The sequence below is a fragment of the Patagioenas fasciata genome, chromosome 1 (genome assembly GCF_037038585.1).
Source record: "Patagioenas fasciata isolate bPatFas1 chromosome 1, bPatFas1.hap1, whole genome shotgun sequence".
NCBI classification, from domain to species: Eukaryota; Metazoa; Chordata; class Aves; order Columbiformes; family Columbidae; genus Patagioenas; species Patagioenas fasciata.
Genome location: NC_092520.1, coordinates 107,160,983 through 107,186,131, shown reverse-complemented (window position 1 = coordinate 107,186,131; position 25,149 = coordinate 107,160,983). Strand labels below are relative to the sequence as shown.

Genomic DNA, 25,149 nt, shown 5'->3' with positions numbered 1-25,149 from the left:
TACTTCATGTGTTCCTCATTCAACAGGTTAGGGATTGTGGCGTGGAGAGGGGTTTTTCTCTCTGTAGTTCAGTTGTGATAACTATTTATTTTGCTGCAACCATTCCTCTGACTTCACTGCTGAGTGGTGATCATGTATCATCTCATTAGTGAGGTGTTAATACATCAGAGCTGTTAGTGAGTTGGGCTCATACTGACAAAGTCTGGCACATAACCGGATGAAATAGGCATAATTTTAGCATGATCTGTTATGTATTTCTGTGCTCATCCTTCATTGTAAGACCTCAATCTCTCCCTACGTTTGTTCCAAAATCTAGCATTTGCAGGCAACATTTTCCATGTCAGAAGTAACAGACTGCAAAGTTGCTTGGAGCGTCTTTCACTAGTCTGTTAATGCCCTATATTCAGACCCTTTAATGAGACTTAGAAAGCAACATCACTAGCACACGATGGTTCAGACCAGTTGTTAACGGTTTGTTAGCCAAGATGCAACTACTGTTTAGTTGCTAATTTTATGCTTCAGTAAAGTTTCCTTGTAGTGCTAAGACCTAACTCGGGGTCCTCGCTGATCCCCACGCTCCATAGCTGTCAGCCTCCAGACAGTCCAGAATATATTTTGAAATTTCCTTTAAAATAAAAAATGAAGCTGAGAAAAGATATTGTTTGCCTTTGCCTGGCCACTTACCACCATTAAGATGTTTTGATGGCCACTGGTGGTGCCCCTCCACTTTGTAACAAGGAGTTGAAATCTGGCAAAAGCAGCACACTACTATGTCAGGGACAGAGTTTTTAATTCCACTTACATATCCAGATGTGATGACTGGGATGTGGTCTCAGGTCTCCCCATCCCCTAGAATTTCCAATATGAAGTTTCCTAACTGTGAAAGGAGTGGGAAGAATGAGGCTTTACCTTTCTGCAGTTCTCTGAAATTAGTATTTTTAAATTGAATAAAGTATAATGAAAGCTGAGGCCCTGACTCATCTCGCCTTCAACATGCTTTTGGCTCGAGGGATTGTGTTTTCTCCTCTTTTTATCACTTCCATACTGGCAGGAACAATCCAGTCCAATATCAGTGACTGATAATGCAGTGTGGGGGGAAATCGTTCATTTTTGATTGAATAGACATGTTAATGTTATTGGTATGTAAATGAAAGGTGCTCCTGATGCATTCTGCCTCTTGACACTTTCATTTCAACCTGTCTTTTGGGGATGTTCGCCTCCAAGGAATGCATTAAGGGAAATCAGCCATGAGCATATAAGGATGAAAAAGGATAGTAAGCGATGTCTGTATTGCACATTGAAAGTAAAAAATACAATAATGTCCTTTTAATTGAGCTACAGCAAGTAGAACTCTTTTCTAATTTCCTGCACAAAGCCATGCAAGTATATGTAATAACCTAAAATACAAAAATATTGCCAGTTAGCTTTTGTGCTGTTTGATGTAGCAAAAAATAATCAAATGGATGCCATTGTTGGCAATATTCATCTTGAAATCTGTTTTCTAACCAGAATAATTATCTTTCTTTTAATTGAATAAACAAGAGGCAGGCTGAGAGTTGCAGAGCATGTAGAATAGTTTCCAATCAACAGTAGAAGAATATTATTACAAAACAGCTCCTCTTATCCCTTCACAGTAAATAACACAATAGAGACCAAGGAGACACAGTGTATTGAATTTCTCTGACAATAAGATCTCATTTCCAAAAATAGAATATGCATTGAACAGTTTTTGTTTATGTACAGTCCGCATAAAACAAGTGTCAGGGATCAATCATCATATGTAAAAGCTGATGTGATCGTACATGATTTTTGCTCAACATCAGCGTTTCAATGTCCCGCTTTTATTTGGACTTCTGAACACTGTGATCCTCCAACCTATATACAGGAGCCTGTTCCATCATGGCTGGTTGATCTTTTTATTTGAATAAAGGTTGCAGGTTTGCTGTCAGCTAGCTAACATCTTGTATTTTCATTGTAGAAAGAAAAGGTGATGCATAAATATCAGAGCACCAGTGCATTTTAGATTCTCAAGAAAAATAAATACTTGGGCTCTACAACAAAAGAATTTAGCTGAAGTCATCAGAAAGACCATCACTTTTAATATCTTCATTTCCTTTATTATACATAATACACAATTCCTCTCCTACAACCCGGAATACACAATACCAAACTAGATGTTACATTCCTCATTTATTCTGCATTTTGTCAAATAATTTTAAAACCCTCTTGTGCATATTGATTTTTTTTTCAAAAGAAAAGAAACCCAATTGTTTACAAATAATATTTTTTTAAAAGTATTTATTCTACTTTTTCTCAAATTTCAAATTACACTATTCCCCATTCTCAAGTCAAATTTATTCCCCAATACATACACGTTAATTGCTAGTTGCTGTGTTCTGTTTAATTTCGGCAATACTTCTCCGTGTTAAACAAAATGCACAACAAGAAAGTGTTGATATAAACGTACAAAGAAGATGCTTCCTATGGGGTATTGCAGAGTTAGGAAGTTCATAGTCTTCATACAAATATATAAAATATTTCAAATTATCTTCATTCATTGGAATACATTCGGTTTCTCTTGTCAAACCTGTGTGACAAATACAAGACCAGAAATTAATCATTTGTTGGTGCATTCACAGGTATTTTGAGGGCATGCAGAAAAGTACCTGTAAGTTGTGAGGGGGAGTATATTCCCTGCACCAGCAATTTTGCTTTCACTCAGTGTACTTGTTTATACCCAAGCTCAGGGAATACAGCGTGGGTGTGAAACAAATCTTTCTGATCCACTAGCTTTTTCCACCCACACTCCAAATCTCTGTCTGATGAAACTTAATGACTCTGTTAAGAGCTCAGGTCCATAAAGCCTTGAGTTTTGCAGGTGAGGTGCGGGGGGGTCCTGGGCTGCCCCTTCCCTTGCGCCAGCAGTGTCCAGCCCTGCCCAGATCTTGGGATTCATGCTTGGGGAAGCCCCGGCGCAGCTTCTGCAGGCACCGGTGGCAAATCCTGCACTGTGCCACAGCAGTGTGGCCATGCCACAGGTAGTAGGGACACATCAACTGGATAAAAATCAAACTAGTATTTCATTTTACCAGGAAATACTATTTACTGATATGGACATATACATCACGCCACACCACAGGTAGTAGGGACACATCAGTTTGATAACAATCAAAATAACATTTAATTTTACCAGTAAATCCTATTTACTGATACATACATATATGTGTATATATATTAATTTTCAATATATTTTTCAGTTGCTTTGATTATCCTCTTCTCTTGCTTCCTCTGTTTGCCCATTAGAGTCCTTACTGGTAGTCAGTGTCCTTCTTTGTCTCCTGTCCAAACTGAACAGTCCCAGGGATTTTCAGTCTCTCTTCTTTTAGTAGTGTTTCTGTTCCTGTAACTATTTTTGTCACAAATTCACTCCTCCACTACTTATGCTTTAATTTTCACGACTGACCAGCACTGAAGACAGTATTCTAGACATGGTAGGATAGTATTTTCTGTGTTGTTTGTATAAATTCCATGGGAGTTAATTTATTTATTTATGTAAAGTGAGGTGGGAAGGTGTTCAGCTGCTGTCTGGGGAATGATGCGCAATTTCCATTGACCTGTCTAGAGTGACTCTTTCCTGCATAGTCACAGCTAATTTGAAGCCCAGCATAGGGTCTATTTCTGTTCTCTTTGAAGTTAACAAGTATTGGCAGTTGCTGTTCATAGCAGCAGTTCCAGACAGCTCAATACTGAAGAAAACAGGTTTTGCAAATAACTTTCAAAAGCTCAAGACACTAACTTTCTCGGCATATAGGTTTCAACAGCTAAGATGTAAGTATTTGGGGTGGAGACATATCTCTATTTTTGGTAAATTTTATTGATTTAATGAACCACTAACATATGAAAGCAGAGGAAAAAAAAAAAAAAAAACAACCACCACAGGACAGAGAAAAAAAATACAACTTTCTATACTTCATGATATGTTACATAAAATCAGTCTTTTTTATGCTCCTGAACATGTGTAGGCTGCACACATTTGCATAAATATTGGAGGGACATTCAAAAGACTGGAATTGCTTAGCTTTGAGAAGAAAGGCTTTCCTGGGGAAAAGAGGTGCTATGCAGAAAAACCCTACCTGGCTTACACTAACTGCTTGAAAGTGCTAGCGAGTTTTGAATAAAGAAGTTGAATGTTAATTAACTTGACCTGAAAATAAGCGGGGGGGTGTCACTGTCCACAAGAAAGAGGTCATAAAACTACACATAGTGCTACTAACCCTGTATGGCCATTAGAAATCAACCAACCTAACTGTCTCATAGCCTGATTCAGTGAGGCAATGTACTATTCTGTTTCATTTGAATTTTGTTTCCAATAAGGTAATTTTAGGTACTTATCTTTCTGATCTCAAAGACAAAATCCAACTTTAAGGCTGTATTTGACGGCTCCCCAGGATATGCAGGCATGTGTAATCCTGTCCTACATAATTAACACCTGCCTACACATGCTCTCTCTGTGTTTCCATTGAGTGTTCTCCTTTCTCTTTCAAACTGTTCTGTGCCTGTTCCTGAATGTCACAAGGTGACTGTTTTCTAGTGGTGGGTGGATAAAACAATTCTGGCTGTGATTAAACTCGGGTGCTCAAGCCTGGGATCAGGAGAGAGAGCGTGCAGTGAGCAGCAGGCACATTTGAGCATAATGTGGTCCTCAATGTCACAATGGTTTTCAGATTCTTCTGCTGAAAGAGGCCAGTGTCAGGTTTTGCCTTCAAACACATCCTGGGTTTATGGCATGAAGGACATCTGTAATTTAACATTCTTTTTGTTAGGATTACATTAGATTTTTTGTAACTTTCTAGCAGATTCAGCATCTTAGATGGTAAGGCTGTGTTTCCTGCAGGTATCATCCTGGAGGAGAAACCTGCTCTGCATGGGAGCTCCACGCTTATCTTCTCCAAGTATTATAGTTTAGCCTTTCCTTATTTCCTGAGCCCCAAATACCAGCCCTCCTGTGCTCTGCACTTCAAGTCTTCAGGGATATTGGTGATCAGGGTGCAAAGAAGATGGAGCCAGGATTTCCTCAGTGGTGCCCAGTGACAGGACAGGAGACAACTGGCAGAAACTGAAGCATAAGGAATTTCATGTAAAAAAACTATTTTGCTGTCAGGGCAGTCAAACAGTGGAGCAGATTGGCCAGTGAGGTTGTGGAGTCTCCATCCTTGGAGATATTCAAAACCCAACTGGACATGGCTCTGAGCAATGACCTTGTCCTGAACAGGGGGTTGGACTGGACAGTCTCCAGAGGTGCTCTCAAGCTTCAGCCAGACTGTGAGTCTGGGAAGAGCCTTTGTTTGTCCCAAGAGAAGCTGTCCTTCACTCAATGAGAGCCAGGGTGGATTTGTGAGTGAGGTGCAAGGTCCCTGCTTGCTCCTGCTTTGCTGTGGAACTGTCAGTGAGTTTACAAACTAAACCAGCAAGGTGTTACATACTATATCACTGTCTTGTTAATAATAAAAGTAATCTGACTGCTGGGTTTACTTTTAGCCACATGCTCCTTTTCTTCAAATACTCCCTTGTCATTTCCTTATAGATCCCAAACCTTTGGTACCCAGGTCTTGCTAAAGTACTAATTAATATCACTTAATACCTTTATGCCTCAGATCTGAAATGTCCCAACTGGCATCAAATCTCATTCAGCTGAGTGAGCATCTCTCCCCTCCCCCCTCCTACGGCACAGGAGTCTTAGTAGGCAGTGGACCCACCAAAAGATTTGCTGTCTCCAGTTCTCCCAGTCATAAGTGAGACATGGCAGCTCTAGTCAGAAGTAACCCAGTCTTCTAGGAGGCCATGCACCTACAAGACCAGCTAATTAGCAGGAGAAGCAAAAAACATACTGTAACGCCCAAGCACCCTGACACTTGCCATCCAAATACAGGAACAACCAAATTGCCATTATGATAAACCTCGCCTCAGTGCTCAGATGCTTAGAAAAATCAAGCCTGCTGTTCTCAAATTTTGTCTAAAGCACACTGCTTGCAAGCAGTGCTGTTTAAACACCTGCTAATAATATTATCCTTCTCTCAGGTGTACTCTCTGCTCTCTGGTTGCTTATAATTGCTACCTGAACTCCCTCTGCAGTCAACAGACCCTCTGTTATCTCCCCATGATGTTCCAATCCACTCAGACCTCCCTCCAGCCGGCTCCAATTCTCTCTCTCCCAGATCCCAAAGGCACGTTATTTTTAGAGCTCAGACTCCTCCAGAGATCAATGGGAGTCTGTAAACTCAAAAATAGGTTGCTTGTGGTACATTAATAATCCTCACAGTTATGTTCCCTGGTTATTCTTCCAGCTGCTGCAGCTTATCTACCAGAGCCTCTCTCGCCACTCCACTCAACCTTATTCTACTGAACAATACTCTACCATTTTAAAGAACACAGAAAATAATTATGTACTTGATAGCAAATACTTAAATGTTTTCCTGATTAAGGATGGACTTAAGCACATGCCTAGGAGCTTTTTTGAATAATGGAATTAGAGTTTTTCTCAGCCCTCAAGACTTTCTCTGTTCCCTGTCTGAGAATCTGCAGGGCTGTGATTGCAGTCAGTGTGATGCTAGTGTTAGCTTCTGGGACAAAAAAGACTGGGTCCCCAAGTTTTCTAGCTGCAGCAAAAAGCAGTGGCTATTTTTATGTGATAAACGATTTAATTTATGTGCTATTCAACATAGATGCAACTTCAAAAATCAAGCTAAATATATTAATGAATTGCAAAACCTCACTTTTTTTTTTCTTCTTCAAAATGACAGTTTCTAATGTTGCATCTCCCCCCCCCCTTTTTTTTTTCCCTGAAAATACGCCCAAACTAGTTACCAGCAAGCAGATAAAAGGTTTACCCTAAAAAAATCACCAGTAATTCCAACTGTCAGTATTTTCTGGTCTTATACAACACGTTAGCTGAAAGAAGATGAAATATGAAATTAATCCAGATTTTGGCTGTATCTCCATATATGCAATAAAATGACCACATTCAGTGCTAATATTATATCATGAAAGACTGTCCATGAATCACTTGAGGACTGAATAAAATTCGTCTTTATTTGAGCAGTTTCCAGCCTTATATATTTAACCCTAAGATTCTGTTAAGGCAGCCTGTTTTATAAGTAGTAACTTTACAAAGGAGAAAACAGACATATCCCATTAGCACTCCATAGAAAATCAGTGATTATAGCAAGTGCACCAAGGTTCAGTAAATGCCTCCCACTCAACAAGCTTCCAAAGTGAACGACCACATGATGTTTACTCCTCACCAGAACCCATTTATAGATCTCTTACTCACCACTATCACAGTCATACATGCAGTATATAAGAAAAGGCAGCAAGAAGCCCTCTATTTGGGAGCAGATGGGGGTTAGAGTTGGAGAAGTGGGTCTTTTCTTTACAATACTCTTTAACCAAGCTGTGAAGCATGATTTAAATCATGAAAACTCTAAAGATTCTAACCAGTTGAAAGCATTCATTACATACCGTCAGCATTGCACAGGGACAACACATATGGCTGCTTGAATCAAATTTTGCACTGACCGGAAAAAAATGATAAAAGGGGTCAAAAAATGCCTCCTCAAAAGCGCAAGTGAGAAATGACGGTAATGACTTCCTGTGGGGTTAGGAGACCCAGGAAAGCATTTTGTTCCCACAACTTCTAAATGACATCTGGGCATTCCTAGCAAATTGCACCCTGGGAATGAAAAGGATATCGGTTTCAGTAAGGTAAGAAGGGGACAAAGTTCATGAACTTTTGTTCGTCTGGAGCAGAATTAGCCCAGACTTAGAAACACACTGATCTTCAGAAGGAAAAAGCTGTGAAAAAGGTAGATCCAGGGACATAACTATATTGATTGTTCTAGTGAATTGAGAATGTGAAATAGAGATGGACTATCTCCTTTGACTCCCTAAGTCTCCTACACATCTGATAAAAGCCTTGTCCTTCCTGAGACGGTAACCTGAAGTGCCAAGGGATCTGCTTTAATTCATCTGTCCTCACTTCGTTTTGGTGGTCAGCACTTGCTAAAATCATCTTCTCCTGTGCAACTGCTTTAATGGTTACATCGTGTCTGCAATCACTGTCCACATGGATGGTAGAAGAAGCAGTAGGAAATCAAATGTGCTCCAGGTTAACTTATTAATACCATGAAGAGCCATCAGAGATGTTTTATGTTGCAAAGAGAAATTCATCCTTTGAATCTCTCCCAGTAGTAGCTGGTTGACTAAATGAAGTAGTTTTCTTTTAATTAAAAAATAACAGAATAACAATAGCAACTCTTGTATATCTGAGTATCTCTCATATACCTTTTAAAGTATATTTGCCCTCATTCATAGTTTCTGCACATGGTCCTGGGCAGTCAGCTCTAGGTGGCCCTACTTTAGCAGGGGGGTTGGATCAGATGACCTCCAGACGTCCCTTCCAACCTTAACCATTCTGTGAATCTGTGAATTACTGATTAAATAATTTCTCCTATATTTTCTTGCACTTTACCTGCAGTGAATTGGAATATGAGAGGAAGCAGGTAAAAATTGAGCTTCAGGTTGCACATATACATACTCATAGAGTTTCAAAACAAAAAAGTTCAAAACTTTTATTCTTTAGGTTCATCCACATAGAATATTAGACAAAAATGAGGTCTTTTCCACTGAAATAAAGACAGTATCTTTTTGATAATGAACTTTGGTCATTTTCACTATGAAGAAATTCTTGAAAGTCATATGCTCACTTTCTCATACAGATGTTTTTCCTCAATTTAATTTACATCTGTCCTCAGACAGTATAACATGGGGAACTAAGGGCAGTTTTGACCCTTTCCACTGTTTGTGGTTCAGTAGTAAATGCACAAGGCACCTTCAATAGAACATGGTGTAACAGCATGTGTAGTCAACCGCAATAGATCTTTTCATTTAAGTCAAAAAACAGTCAAGTGAAAGCAATCCTTGCATTATACTGTTGTCAAAATTCCTTGTTACCTACACTGACAAAAAGCTTTGTCAACAAAAGGACTTGCAGAAGAGAAACAGTTTAGCCCAGTGGCTCTGAAGTGATAGCTATTGATTGAAGGTCTTTTGGATCAATATGTTATGGCAGGAGATTTATGTCCTGCCAAATAAGAAAGAAATCTATGGCATTTTTGAAAGGTATAAATTGTGTACCTAGCTGACATAACACAATTAAGAATGGCATTGCACTGACCTAATGGCTGCCATAATAGTTGAAGTGGTCAAAATCCACATTAGATATCAGTATGTGGTTGAAGCTCTTTGAAGGATTTTTGGCTTAGTGCAGAAATATTAACTGTGCCTGGTTTCTAGGTTGTTCCTTTAGTTATTTGGAGATTGCAACTACTTGGGCACAGCAGTTGATTCTTGCAAGTGGTTCCCAAGGAGTTAGTAAGCATGAACAAGAGAACACATCAACAAATCACACATGTGAATATTATTTATGGTGACCTTTGCACATAGACTCCTAGCTGAAGCCTGGTGAAGCAGCACCTTGGCTTCTATACATTCATCAGTGTGCTGGTTTAGGCTAGTGTAGAGTTACTTTTTTTCACAGTAGCTAGTATGGGGCTGTGATCTGGATTTGTGCCAGAAACAGTGTTGATAATACATAGCTGTTTTCATTATTGTTGAGCAGTTCTTACACAAAGTCAAGGCCTTTTCTGTTCCTCATACCTCCCTCCCAGTGATTAGGCTGGTGGTGCACTAGATGTCGGGAGGAAACACAGCTGGGACAGCTGACCCCAACTGATCAAAGGGATATTCCATACCATATGACATCATGGTCAGCATAAAGCTGGGGGAAGAAAACTATAGAGGGGATATCCAGAGTGATGGCATTTGTCTTCCCAAGTAACCCTTATGTGTGATGGAACCCAACTTTCCTGGAGACGACTGAACACCTTCCTGCACATGGGAAGTGGTGAATGAATCCTGATTTGCTTTGCTTGTGCACATGGGTTTTGCTTTACCTATTAAATTGTCTTCATGTCAGCATCTCCTGGCTGAGATCAGAAAGCTGTCTAAAACAATATGTTATGGGCTGCTAGTTGTCATCATTTAGATGAAGTAAACCCTTAATAAGCATGTTTTCATCTTATGGATTCACTAGAGACCCTGGTATAAATATGCTGTTTATAGGATAAAAATTAACAGTTTCAAAGTCAGGAAAGCATATCTCGAGGTTTATCATATCTGAGTAGTTCATAAAAAGACTGAATGTTTAAGGACTGATTATTTATAATACTTCAAAATGGTATTACAAAAAAACCTATACAAACTCTGATGTACTTTCTGCTATCAGTATTGCTGCTGTGACTTTTTCTGAAACTACCCTCAACATTTTCTCTCCACAGTTTACATGTCTTGAAAGATGGTGGCTGTAACACATTTGCCTCACATTAAATTCAGGTTTTATTTTTGACTTCCTGCTCTTTATTAATGTTTTCCCTCCAACTTCTCATAACCTAAAGTGTCATACCTATAAAATAGTTTTGCAGATCTATCTTCAATTTTTGGAGTGTATGAGGTCATTTGTGATTTTTAATGGGAAGTAAAGATCAAGTAGTATATACCAAATGCTGTGATTAAATTTATTGATGAGGTGCTGCAGTCCCTCCTTCTGCCTCTGTTAATAAGAACTATTCTGTGGTACTTACTACCTCTGAACTTACTACCTTCTGAAGTTGAAAAAAATTAAAAATAACCCACCCAAATATTTTTCCTCTGTGGTACATTACTAAAGCTTGCTAGGATCATTCATTCAGGTGTGTCCTTAGGATTATTATTTGTTGTAATTATTAATAAATATGGGGGAAAATTTGAGTTCATGTTAAGCTATTCTCATTCACCTACAGCACCTCTGCTTTAAAAAGGATTTGGGTTCTCAATGTAGGTATCACTCAAGGGCTTGGTTCCTTTATTAAGGTATCATCCTGATCACATTAGCACGTATGCCCAAGTAGTCTGTTAATGAAGCCACATGACCTTAAGAGTTTAAGCAGTAAAAAATTTATGATGCTGAAATTAGAAAGGGATTTCTGGGACAGTTTAATTTTACTTCATTTTTATTCCCTATAATAGATACTTGGGTTCTCAAGACAAAGGCTAACAGAGACAGTGAAACTTCAGGAATTATTGTCATAGCAAATTCATCAGTGAGGAAGCCAAGGCCTGAGAGTCAACCCTGCAAAGTGTTTATTATTTAATTTGAGGTGCTACAAATCCTATTGATTTCTCCAATGATAACCAAAACCACCTAGCAGCTTGCAGGCACAGGGTGAAAAACAGACAGTAGAAATGCACCTGGGTGATGGTGCACCACAAAAATGAAAAGATATTGCTAGGTCCCCCTATGAAAAACAGCCTCAGACTGGTAGTTGTGATGTCTACAGGACAAAGAAATGTACAGAAGGGGCCAGGCTAAGCACTATCAGAAGTAAAGATTCATAAGATCTTCAGCACATAAAAAAAATCAGCAATAAAAATGTGCTACTAAAAGATAAAGTCCAAAGATGCTAGGACATTTGGAGCTACAGGATGTCTTTGTTGTACTGAAGGTGATGAAGGCTCTGTAAGGGGCACTCATTGATGCAATATGAAATGCACCTGCTGAGAGTTAATTGCATGACTGGAGTTTCTCAACAAGGATGTTTCTCTGAAAGTGAAATTTCCAGCTAGGAGAAAATGTATATGATGGTGAGCGCTCTTGCTACAGGGACTCCATGCAGTCAGTGCTTGGTAGCTCACCACAGGGATAACTGGGGGGCAAATGCCTCACAGGTGTCTGTGGCAAAAGTACAGGAAGCAAGAACACAATGACTGGCATTGTGCTGTGTAGCTTGGATTAAACATGGTCAAATTAATATAAGGTTAAAAAAACCCAGAATTCCTAGACTGTTTCAAAAGGGACTTATGAGTTTAGGGGCCACAACCTTCTGGCTGGTTCATGAGCTAACACATCGCAAGCACTACAGCTCCAAAAAGTCAAACCCTTTCATGTCCCACAGCACAAGCATGGGGACCAAAGGCATTTGGCACTTCTCAAAACCTTGCTGCCTGATCTCATGGCAGTCCCATTCACTATTCTGGAAGCTTCACCCCACCAGCCTTGCCAGGCTTGGCCAGGCACTTGGCTCACAGCAACCTACAGGTGGCTGCGTGGGCCAGCCACCACCAGGGCCTGTGCCAAGCAGCGAAAGAGGACGTGTGGTGGCATCTCGTGGTCTTATAAACCCTCAGTCAATAGCCTGGACTATAACAATCTTAATGGCCTGTGTCTGCACCACAGCCATAGCATCGAGGGTTTGAAGCCGTTGAACAACAGGTGTTGGAAGTACTTAAAAATGTTATTTGTTATTCAGGATGGACAGGAAGCTGGAAATCTCACAAAACAGCTCCATGCAAAGACTGCCTGATTTTGTTTAAAAATTTTGAAAAATTCTCAAATATTCTGTGGTTTTCTGTGAAAATTCAAGCCACCTAGTTTTCTTTTACATGAAAAATATTTGACTTTGAAAGACAGAAATTTGGAGAAAGGTGACCTTATTTTTACTGACATTTTTATTACAGAGTAAAATATCTTCCAGTTGAATCCTTTCAGCAGTCTTATTTTAGTCCCTCAAACAGTACAATAAAAGCTTTTTTGGAGTGGGCTATCACTCTCAAGATCATGCTGTTTCACACCATATGAACTCTAAAATGCGTAACTGTGCTACATAATTAAATGATGAGCAACCATTTTGAAGTAATTGTTTTACTACATGAAAGGCATTCTGGAGGAAGGCACTTGCATTGGACTTCTTCTACACTTGCACTTCATTTGGTGCTAGCTCTCCAATCAAATATTAAAAGCTCCACTGTAAATTATGTACAAAACTTTCTCACCAATCTGAATGCAACATATCACACAGCAAAATGCTGCTGCTGGAAAAGGGTTCTCTGATGTCACACTTGAATGCTCATGTCTTTAGTTACTGTCATGCTGGCTGCCACTTAATAGTCCTGAGAAGCTGGCATTTTCTCCAGAGATGCATGCTTAGTGGTAAGCAACACTGCTTGGTACCTGCGTGGATTTTGCATACTGAGAAGAGTTAAAAAAATATTTGCATTTTTAAATCAAAAATTGTAATTAAGATAATCTGAAGTTTTATTTTGCTGGAGATGGTAGAGTTACAGGGGCAAAGGCTGCAGAAAGTGAAATATCTGGCTCGTTGCTGATTTCTGTGGAGTCCACAAGTGCATGCCCTCACTAATGGCATTTCTAAAGTGCCATTGGTCTTTGTTGCCTCCTGACATTCGTGGAGTCGATGGCTTTTTCCTTTAAAAAAAAAAAAAAAATTGAGGAATTGAATGATAAAAAGCAATATTAAAGCAATATTAAGCTGATAAATTACTCACATATGCATCAGTTAATCACTTAAGACTGAACACATAGCCTAATAGTGGTTATTCATATTCAAAAGCTAAGATATAGGTACCAATTTTTTTTTCCCCTATACTTAAAGTGACGTAGGTTACTTTAGAGACATACCGGTATGTATAAAAGATGACTCAATGCTACTGTGTTAGTTTTGTAGCCACACATAATTTTGCAGATATGAAATGGTCAGGGCAAAATTGTGATAAATTGTAGTTTTCAAGTAGCACAATCTAAGGCAGACTGTACAGTGTCTTAATTTGCCTGCACTGGCAAACACATAAATACCCACCATCAGCTTCCATACTGTCTGATTTTTCAGTTCCCACCAGATTTTAACATTGCTTCAGCACTTTCATTGAATTAGTCCTCAGAATTCACAGATCCTCCAGGATGCTAGCTCTGCCATTCATTTTTCATGGCAGGTACTCTCCACCTTTCATGCAACTTTAAAGTTTGAGTGGAAACGTCTAAGCATTAGGTGTTAATTTCTTAGACTTTCAAGAGCCATGTGTTCAAACCTTGGCAAGGCAAAATTTGTCTTTCATTTGTCCCTGAAGAAAATGTGCATTTCATGCTGGTTTTAGAAAAGACTATGTCACAAAGAGTTTTATAAAACAGAGCCCAATCATCTGTGTCCTGAACGTAATTGAATTTTGGTGTTGCTTTTACATACATAATTTGGGATTAAAGCTATATATATTTATATCATGACTGTTCATGAATTTCACATTCCAGGGCAATGAAACTAAAAGCAAACAGCATCTTGGTGTACTGCAAACACAACCTTTCTTCCTTCAGTGAAGCGAGAGAGGAAAATGACAAGAGAATTATTAGGTTGGATAATTATGGGAGAAAAAGCCGAGTTTGTTTGATTTGTTGTCTGAGAGCTGCCATGGGCTGAGGCTCCTGAAGTTTATTTAAAATGCAACAAGCTTTGGTACCTTAGAATATGCCAAGAGTCCAACATTTTCTGATGGAACATTTCTCCACTGGGAAAGGTTTATCCTTTGAAAGTGTAACTTTTTATGGAAACATCTTGCTTTCAGCAATTCTTCTGTTGCAACATGGAACATTGAGCATGACTGATCTGGGCAGTTTCTTATCAGGCCCCATGCTGGCTCCCAGCAGGCTGCCAACAGACTGGTGCAGCCCTTTGACGGGGCTTCCAAGGGCCAAGAAATTCAAGTCCGCCAGACTTGAAATCCCTAATTCCTGCTCAAAACTTCTGCCATCCAGAAGTTGCTGGAAACAGCTAGTTTCTCAACTCAGAGGATAAATATTTTGTGTTTTTAAACTAAATTGTATGGTTTAACCCCAGATATTCCTGCACTTTTGTGGTCCAGATGAGGAAAGGGCACAGCTCTCCAGTATAACATAAAATTGGCATGTCCAGAATGGTTCCACAGCTTCTGCCTCATCCCAGTTTCCTGCTGCATTGATCTCCACTTCCATTCCGGTGTGTGATGCCAAACACTTTGATGCTGCCCTTCAAGATTCATTTTGACAATTCCAAACCCTAAAAATTATACTGTATGCCCCATCTCTCACAGACTCAAAGACCAGAACGTGAGAAGTTTGTAAAAAAAAGAAATTAAAAGAATTTTTTTGTTAATTTAATTTCCTTCTTGATGATTCAAGCATGAGGGTTCACTTCTCTCCATTTTTTCTGTCACTGCAAGGATCTTTGTAAACATGCCACAATGAATGGGTCAGAAGCCAAGCCCTATGCAGATGCTAAGCAATACTCACACATATAATAATAACAATAACAACAGCAACAACAATAATAAAACCCTGTTCAGTCCAAAGTGATTGCTAGTACACAGTAAGACACAATTCATGATACAACAACTTTGAGACAAAGGGTGGCATAAGGAAGTGGCAACTTGGTTATATTTGGTACAATAATTAGCAGACTTAAAATAAGAGCTGCTCACCTGCCGATGCACAGCAATTAATATTATTATTATGCTATAAGCTTCCTGAGACATCTCAGGCCAGTGTTTTGAAGGCAAAGCATTTAACTGGTTAAGCTCGAACACCCCTCGAGGCCAGGCACTTAGCGTTTTTTCTGGAAAGCCGGTGTGGTACCTATTTACAGCTTCAGAGAGTCTGAAGTATTTTAGAAGTCTGCCCTCTAGTTTCCCTGAAGAGTTATTGTCACGATACAGTATTTGCATATATTTGATTGTGATTTTTTTCTCTCTGTAATAATTATTTCCACTTCTTTCCTAAAAAATAAAATTCTTTTAAAAATCAAACCCCTGCCCAAATCCTGCCAACAACCCAGACTGTAAAGCAACTAGATTCAGCCTTAGTCCTTTGAGGAATGTTCTCTACTAGAATCATTATATAAGTTGAGTTGGTAAAACCACAATTTCATTTGAAAATTAACGGTTTAGAAAAAAAAAAAAAATAAAAAATAAAGGCCTTCATTAGTGACAAACCCAGTGAGCACAAGAAGAGACGTAACAGTCAGAAATGAGACTTTCGCATTCTAGCACTTCACGTGGCTGAAGGAGCCGCAGGACAGACGGTTGCTTTACGTTACTATCGAGACGAGGTTGGGGGAAGTAAAAAGGCTAATTTCGGTGGCAGCCAGGGAAACCCAGAATGGCCAGCAGCACGGAGAACCTGCTTCTGCTATCACGGTGAAAGGGAAAAAATCCAGCGGGTTAATTTACACAAATCCCTTTTGTAGAGAGGGAGATGGTGCCTTCACCAGTGAAGACAAAAGGCTCCTTGGCACTTAAAACCCAAGAAATCCTCCCTCCTCCCGCCTCACCCTGCCCGAGGCCGTGCCCAGCGCCGTGGCGGGGCGGGGACCGGTGCAGTGACGGCGTCAGGGCCGGGCCTGGGGCCGTGGCGGGGCCGGGGCCGTGGCGAAGCTTCCCCGCCGTCCCCCGGAGCCAACACCGCCCCTAGCGCCGGTATCTCCCGCCTCGGCAATCGGAGGAGGAGGGACCGTCCTGCAAAGGCTCATCCGCTGCCGCCGGCTGCGCTCAGGGCTTCAAAACTAAACAGCGATTAAAGTTAGCAAAGCGAATGGTCCCACTTCTCTCCAGAAGCCGCCTAGAGCTAAACTTTAGCGAGAGCTTTGCCAGGATCTCAGGTTTGTTTGAAAGTCTCAGCAAAGGGATGCAGCTTTGCTGTAATTTTAGGGTTTTTCAGAGATTTCTCTGGCATTCGGACAGTTTGAAACTCTGCGAGGCAAACCTCACTGCTCCATGCTGCCCTTTAGCCAAAAGATAAGATGTCCCCAGAGATCCCAGCCAGCTAAAGGGATGTTTAGTGGTCCCTGCTGAGGTGCAAGGGCAAGGGAGGTTATTTCTCCTCACTACTTAGTGCGGCTGTATTGCAGGAGCAAAGATGGGAGGTGTGGGGGTGATGGGTTTGAGGCCAGCCGAGTGCTGCTGCTCCTGAAGCAGTAAGTTTTCTCAGATTGATTTTTTTGCTTTTAATGCATTAGCAGAAAGCTCTGTGATCCTGAACACACTGAAAAGGGACTCCTCTCCAAGCAAGAAAATAGAAATATCAGCTATTTTGGCAGAGGTATCCAACTTATTTATCATGAACTCTGCCTCTTCTGCCACCTTACCCAGGCTGTACTGCCAATAGCTTACATTTGACTCTCTGCTAGTTATAGTTTCTAAAAATGTTACTTTCTCCTGGTCATATGGCTTCTTCTCAACAGAACTCGTATGAGTGTTGTTTCATATAAATAGAGTGTACCGCTGATATGCCTACAGATAATATCATGCATTACTGAACCGTGATTAATCGTGATACTATTCATCCACCTGTTTTCTTTCAATTCTTGCACGTGCAATAAAAAGAAAGGGCCAGAGACAGTGGTCACACCCCTGCAAATACAGGTACAAAAGAGATGGAGCTCAGCTATGGTTTTATTTTCAAAATATTCAAATCAAGACTGAGAGGTCTCTGTGCACTATGTAAATACTTTTTCTGAAATGCGTAGCACTTCAGATGAAGCCAAATACATTGAAAAAATACAGGAAATGGGAGGAAAAGGAAGGGTTGTAAGAAAGTGGTTGCTAACTGTCAAAACTAGTATTTCCCTAATTCAGTCTCTGCAGCCTCTTCTGAATGTTTAACACTCCTGTCCTGGAATTCGTGGCCTCCTTGACGGGGAAAAGCAAGAGGTCTTAATCAGCTCAGGAAATTTGACAGTCGTCTTGTACATGACCCAGAGGATCCCTTCAGAAATGGATAAGCATGAAGGCGAGACATCATACTCACACTGCTAATTTAACTTGACATATAACTGATTGTATTAGAAAGCTGTGTATTCTGACATCTGGTCCATGCAAGACACGCTTAATTCCTCACGTTATCTTGCTTCTTCAAAGCTACTGCAGGTAGCGTGGTAATTGTCTCTTCTTTGGAAAGCTTATTGTCCAGTCATTTAATATTTGATAAATACAGCTGCAGTACACATGAAGTTCTTTCACATCAATAACTAGTGCATATATATATATATAAATACATATATATCTCTTGTGTTGATAGGGTTTTGTCATTTATTAGAGCTTCAAATGTAAGCCCATCTTTTTCCCATGGAATAAATCGATTTACTCAAAACATAAATGAAAGTGTTACGGCATCTTGTCTGCACAAGACTGTACTGTTAACACTTGATTTTGCAATCTGTGACAGGCAAGCATTTAGAAATGAGGTATTACGACTGAGAAAATACATGGAAGAACTACATTTTACCATGACACCCTGTTTCACTAAAAAAATTGGGTTTTGGCTAAACAAACTGAGAAAACAAAACAATAACAACAAAAAGTATGTTTTCCACAGAGAAACAGAAGGAGAAGGTGAGAGGAATCACCAGCTGTTAAAAAAAAAAGAGAAAAAAAGGACATCCAAGACAAGTTATTTTTTGGTTTTGAATTTGCACCATCATGATCTACAGTGGAAATGACTGATTTGGCTCATCTCTGCAGAAAGGCTCTTCTCAGAACATATATGTAGCAGTTTCTTTTGGAGTATTCCTGCAGCTCTATCAGTGCAAGTCCTGGATCTGACTGCAGAAAGACACAGAGGCCCATTCACTCCTAACAACAAACAATATACAATTTGCATATTCAGATTTGGGGTGGGATTTTGGGAAGCACTGAAGCGATTCAGGAGCATAGTTCCAACTGAGCGGAACACAGTCCCAGCAATTTAGATGCCTTAAGTGACTTCGGTGCTTAACTCCGAAACTGTGACCCTCAAAACCACGGTCTGACTACACCATACACTTAAATCGTGCTCATGCCCATCTACAAATACGTGAGTTTTGACAACTTGCTCAGCTGAGTACCTGAGAAACATATAACCCTGAGGAGTGCACACAAAGTTGGTGGGTTTCCACAGAGACCTTCCTCCTCAGCACCTACCTAATTGCATCAGGCTTTGCACAAAAACATAGCAGCAGCTACCTTGGTTTCTTTTAAAGCACAGCTTGAGGAAACTGTTGCTACACAATTTAGCCTTTAGACAAGGTACACAGCAGTCCACAGGCTAAGGCACATGGAAGTAGGCTTCCCTGTTGCCAGCTGAGCTCTACATCACTAATCTGCCGTCAGGTTCACTTGTCCACAGATTAATTTAAATTCATTTCTGCACAGCAGCCTAGCTTTAGCTCAAAGTCAAGAAAGGGTCCCCCCTGCCAAGGTAGTCTGCAGCCTCCGGGGAGGCAAGAAATGTGGGGTTTAATCCTTCTGAGGAGAAGAAGAAATTGATGTTCTTTATTCATGCATCCTGGTTGGGTATGTGTGATAACCACTGAGCCAAGGCAGAGAGGAGGGACGACCAGCACGTTCCTTCTCTTGCATGTTTTCAAATTGTTCTTCTTGTTTTTTAAAAAAGTGCTCAGGTATAAATCTGGAGAAGATGGTTCACGCTGTAAATCTAATGCAAGGGGAAATGGCTTCTGGCTCTAGGTAGGACATTGCTGAAGCCCCACAGAAGACAATCTGATTGTTTTCAACTTTTTCTATTATCTGTATCTTAACAGCTCTCCATATAAGCTTTACAATGCTGTTTGAAGAAGTAGATCAAGGTTTCTTAACAGCATATGCAGTGTCATCTTCTTGAGGTGGCAGAAGAACAGGTTTCTACAGGGCAGAAGGTTTCTGAATGGACCTGTGTTATAAGGTGAGATGGGCGAGACAAGCGTGTCAACCTCCCGCTCTTCTCTTTATAGCCTTGTATGTCTCCTTACAGTCAGTTTCCTCTTGGGAGGACCAGGATTTGTCCCTGAGCAATGCTACTGCACCTTGGCAAGGGAAGACAATGCCAGCCTTCATCCAGCCCTTGGGTCACAGCAATCAAGGCAGAAGGTGGTGGCACAGGCTCTGGGCCATCTATTCTCTGCTCCTGTGTGAATACTCCCAGGATCTGGAGCACTTCAGCTCCACTCTTTAATGGTGAAGCCAGCCAGCCAGGAGACATTTAACAGAAGGTAGAGTCCAGGCAGTTATATCCACTGGAAGCTCATACAAAAGGATCACCTCCACAGTGAAGGGAGCCTTTGGGAGACACAGAGGTGGTAGTGCCTCTCTGAGGCAAATGAGTACAGAGCAATTCATTGTGTTCTGTCACTCCCCATGGCTACCAGAAACAGTTGCCTGCACCATTTTGCTCAAAAGGTATCTGATCCCTGTGCTGTTAATAAAATCACAGCCACTGGTGAGGAACATCAAGGAATACTCCATGGGATCAAGGCACCCTAATGCCATTGCATGTGATTTTCATAACAGAGGCTTTCCTTGATGGAAGGAATTAGATGCCAAAACTTGCACTGCAGGTGGGGTCTCAAGGATTTTGCCTTGCTGAAGGATAGTTAATCTTCAGCTCAGAAATGAGGCCATTAGTCTCAGATCAGCACACATTTCTCTGGGAATCAGTCTCTAGTCACCACCATGGTGTCTATTACAGTGAGGCATTTAAGGAGCCAGAGCTAATTTCTTTACTTCTCATCCAGCCTTAGAGTAACAGATTTCTTTAATTTTTAACCAAACTATAAAAAACTTCACACTTGGACAAGTAACCAAGTTGCCCTGTGACCCAGCAAGCTACTGCTTGCCAGTTGAGTTATGGTGTTTGGCTAGGTTCAATCTCTTATTTTTCACATGTGAAGCAGAATGTGAACATTCTTGCTGAGGTTTCTACTGGCTTGTCAGAGACTTTGAAGCATTCACATGCTCAACAGAGATTCAGGTGTTGTCTACTGATGTGTTAAACTAAAGTAACTCGATAGACAACACTTAGCTCCTTAAAAAAGCAGAAATTATTTGCCCCAGAAGTAATTGTTCGAACATCTAATAGCAAATCTATTCTAAGACATGTCTCACTTGAGAAGAAAAATAATAAAAGCATACAAAGAGGAAAGGAATGCAATACTACCTCATTGCATAATTTGGTACTTTTTGAATAAAGGGCTTAAATTTAAAAAAAAAAAAAAAGGAGGTAAATGTGAGATATGTCTGTCTGAATTCACTTTACTTTCAGCAGAGTGGACTGAAAACTGAAAATATGCCTCTTGTCTTCACAGAGAGAGTTCTTCTTGTCTTGAGCATTAAAAGAGAGAAAGATTACTTTTTCTTTCAAAATAAAAGCTTCCGTTCAGACCCTGAAGAGACAGATTAGTTCAACTATTTTCATAAAAAAGACAAGGAAACTGAGAAGTTAAAATATCTGAGCTCTTTAAATGATGTGTACAGCAGAGGACATAGTCTGTCTCAGTCTTTGACAGTCTTCGGGAAGAATACTGCACTCAAGAACAGCATGATTTGCAAACACAGAAATAACTGGAGGTTTGCTCTTCCTTGCATTCTGCCTACTCAAATCTTTGGTTTGAAGCCTTCAGATTTGTATTTTCTTCCATTTCAGTACACACTTTGTGTTGGTTTCATCTTCTATATAAAGACTGCACCTTTCAAAGCCTTGAAATAACATCACCTAGTTATTGCCATCATGACCTTCCCTCACAGCAGCAGCAGTTTGGCTTTGGGGCAAGTTTTTTTGTTCTTTGATGTTTCCTCAGTCAAAGCAATTTTGCCATTCCTGCTCTCTCCTCGTGCACACGAGCGTTGCTGCTACCACTGCCGTTAAAATCCACTAACACGGCAGAAGACATGGGCCGGTTAGCCTGCTTCTCCCATGGTTCGTTTGCTAGGATGTAGGGCAAGTACGGCCATTGCCCTCCTCTTCCCTAAGTGCATTCACGACCGCAGCTATTGTTTGCTCCAAGATTACATTTCTGTACCGTGAAAGGCTCTAGAAGGCCATGCAGGAGTAACAGCAATTTTAAGATGAGGTTTGCTCCAAGGCAACAAACTGGAACAAAGACTCAAGAGAGCTAAAAGCTGAAGGACTTGATTTATTTTTTTTTATCAGTTGAAAAACTGAGTTATTAAATTAAAAGCAATATTATGGCAACTTTTCCAAAGTGGGGGAGTAAGTTCTGAAGACTAAGTCTGAGGGGTTTATTCTGCTTTTATTGAATCCATATCTATACATGGAGCTCAGCCATTGGTGGTCAGAAACAAATACAGCCATACTAATATAACCACTAAATGGAAGGAGAGAAAACCAGATCTTATATTTGTTCCCAAGTTCAATTAAAGGTTAGTTCAGCTGAGTTTCCTTTCAACTAATGACAACCTGCAGCAAATCAAATGTGAAGAATAAAGTGTGACCAATGCTGAGAGTTAAACCAATACACATTCCCATAGGAAATGCTTGTTTATGACTGTGTACTTTGCTCTCAATGCATGGAAATATATTGTATTTGAAACTGCTACTGCAAGTCAGAAGGGAATTAGGAGAGGGGAATTACGGGAATGGCAGCAGATACAGATAACAAAACCCAGTAACATCTGCAGAATAATATTTCCACAGTAGTGTTGCAAACTGGGCAACAGATGTTGGGATCACTGTAATGGTGAGCTCTACCTATATAAGACACTTTACTACATACGGTGAGCTCTACTGTTGTATGATGTTATCTATTCCATAAGGAATTTGTAACTCAGCACGGAACAGAAGTAGCCTTGACATCAAAAAAAGCTACACAGTTCAAAACAAGGCACAGCAGGAGCAATTTGGTGGCTAAAGCAGGCCTAACCCTAAGTACAGAGTAGATCTCATGACACATGTGCATGGCCAGCTCCCAGACAGGAATCACAAGGCTCATGCAATATCAAGCCATCTCTGCAAGAGATTAAAAAGTACAGTGGCGCAGTAATTTATGTGGTTCTTGAGCACAAGGCTGTGAAAACATAATTGGTAGTCTTTTATCAAATGAAATGAACAAAAAAACTATAAACCAAAATGATGAGGCACTAAATTTAGAAGAAAATCCATTTGATTATCACATCAGAGTCATGATATTTCAGTTCATACTGTCAGCTTAATTGGCTACAATTTATGTAGATTTGATAAAACTATCTGAGCCGTTAATAACGTAGGAAGTTGCACTTCGTGTATTCAAAAGCAGTTAGCTGTTTTACTCTGATGTATGCACTAGAAAACCTTTGTGCTGGACACATTTTGAACTGTGTAAGGTTAGAGACGCTGGAATTATTTATTATTTTGGATTTCTGATGAAACCTGTCATTACAGTCTGAGTCCTCCAGGCATACCTAATGCTGGTGGGACAGTTCCCAAGGACAGAGAAACAACATCACTCTCATCTCACTCATAACTCTTTAATAGTGGTCAGTTCTCTTTCTTTCCTCCTCTCCAAACAGTATCAAATGCCCACAGTTCCTTCGTTACAATTAGTTCTGCATGGCTTTGTATGCGTATGTCTCATGGTAAGTGCCATGTAATTCACAGGACCTTCTCTAAATACGAGAGTTGGTTCATACAGCAAATAGCTGGAGTTTTAGGAATTCCTGATATCCCGTTATGACATTTCTAAGAGGAATACACTCCAGTGGTACTTATTGTTTAATGCTGCAATGCATTTGTATTATCTCTTAATACATACAGAGATAAGCAAGAAAAATTCCACTGACTGTATCCCCTCTTCCCTCATCACTGATTCCTCCACACTTGGTATCTTCAGGAGGCTTCCTGCCTTTCTGAGCTTCCTTTGAGGGACATCATCCCAGAAATTGCATCCAACTCAGGGAATTGACTAAACAGTTTAGTTCTTACAAAAATCTGTCATGAATAGCCCTGATGGAAACATAGAGGTTTCTATATAAAAGAGTCTGACAATGAAAGTTCAGGACCAAGTAACCAACAGAGGTATCACAGGAAATCTATTACTAGACAGCAGTGACTGTTTTTTTTAAAGAGAATTTTCATCTTTCAAACAAAATACTTAGAAGTTTCTCCAAGAAACTGACAGTTCTCACCTGAGAATGGAGCAGAGATTTGTGGGACCACATTGCTAGCATGGGAAGTATTTTGTTTCTTTAAGGGCATTAACGTTTCAAAGCAAGAAGCTCAATGAGGAAATTTCTTCTGTCTTTTTGTGTAGAGGTCTGTTTGTCTCTACATGTTTGTAAACTCTCTTGAGTATAGCAAAGGTAGAGAAGTAAAAAACCTGCTCATGTCCTAAAAATTAATAGTGATTACTTCAAATTACTACTTTGTGCTTATTTTTTTCCAGTAATATAAATGATCTGCTTGAAGACAGCGTTTGGAAATAAAAGACTTTGCATATTTTATGCTTTGAAAAAACACAAGGATCCATTCTTGTAGTTTGCTTTGGAACAAAATCTTTTCTGATTGTTAAGTGTTTGTTTTGAAATCATTAATCAGTTTTCAAAACCACAAAACACAATCTTTTCCTAACTAGTTATGTAGAAGCATTTGTTGTTTATAAGAATAAGCCCTGTTCTTTACTCAGTAAAATCAACTTCCTAATGCATATCTTCAAGCTTTCTTAGGCATCTAGAAAGTAGAGTCTCTCCAGTCTGCTCTAATCCTCACTTCCACCATTCAATAAGAGAATGTGGAGGAAACCTCTCTTTGACTTGCAAAGGCCTGTGGAATAACATATTGGGAGCTTACCACAGCATTTCGTTGGTGTTAGAGAAGAGACTCTCAGTTCAGGATGGACAGCTGCAGGCTATGTTAGAGACAATGAACAGAATTTTTACTTATGAACGAAAAACTCCGTGAAACAAAACATGATTATTTCTTTTTTTTTTTTTTTCTAGAGGAGATAATGTGATTCCAAAGGTTCCTCTGATATTAAATGATGTCCTGGGGATTCCAGTTTTGTCTTTGAAAATAAATTTCTAGTTCTTCTGTTTCAACGTCTGAAAGTATGATAAAAGTAGACTCAAAAAAAACCTAGAAGGCAAACCAAAAGAACCTTAAACACGCTGTTAAGAAAATCCTAAAAACCCTCAAGTACCTAGTTTCTTAGAACAATTTTACAAACAGAAGTGAACTGGCAAAATTTATGGTTGACCACAAAATCCCCAAGTGCTACTAATCTGAGAACTCTGAACAAAAGACAGGAGGATTGTAGGAAAGCAAGGATAGAAAAACACAATAAGTACTTTGAAATTATCACAGACCAAACAGTGAGGGGATCTGGGGTTGGCCTGTCACTGGGCACTACTGACAAGAGCCTTGCTCCATCCTCTTTGCACTTGCCATTCAGGTACTTACACACATTGACGAGATCCCCCCAAGCTTCCTCTGAC

General features: G+C 40.0%; 1 protein-coding gene across 11 annotated transcripts in view; it reads right to left on the bottom strand.

The window, feature by feature from the left end:
* Positions 1-2,095: 2,095 nt before the first annotated feature.
* SMPX (small muscle protein X-linked) overlaps positions 2,096-25,149 on the bottom strand; it is a 40,132-nt gene continuing 17,078 nt past the window's right edge. For 7 of the 11 annotated variants that reach the window (XR_010653003.2, XM_065858651.2, XM_071812377.1 and 4 more), the window contains one exon: positions 13,163-13,357. The gene's annotated coding sequence lies outside the window, so the exon portion shown is untranslated. Of the gene's footprint in view, positions 2,588-13,162; positions 13,358-17,346; positions 24,791-25,149 lie in introns of those variants that run through there. The other 4 variants (XR_010653005.2, XM_065858616.2, XR_011740430.1 and 1 more) reach the window with 2 other exon arrangements.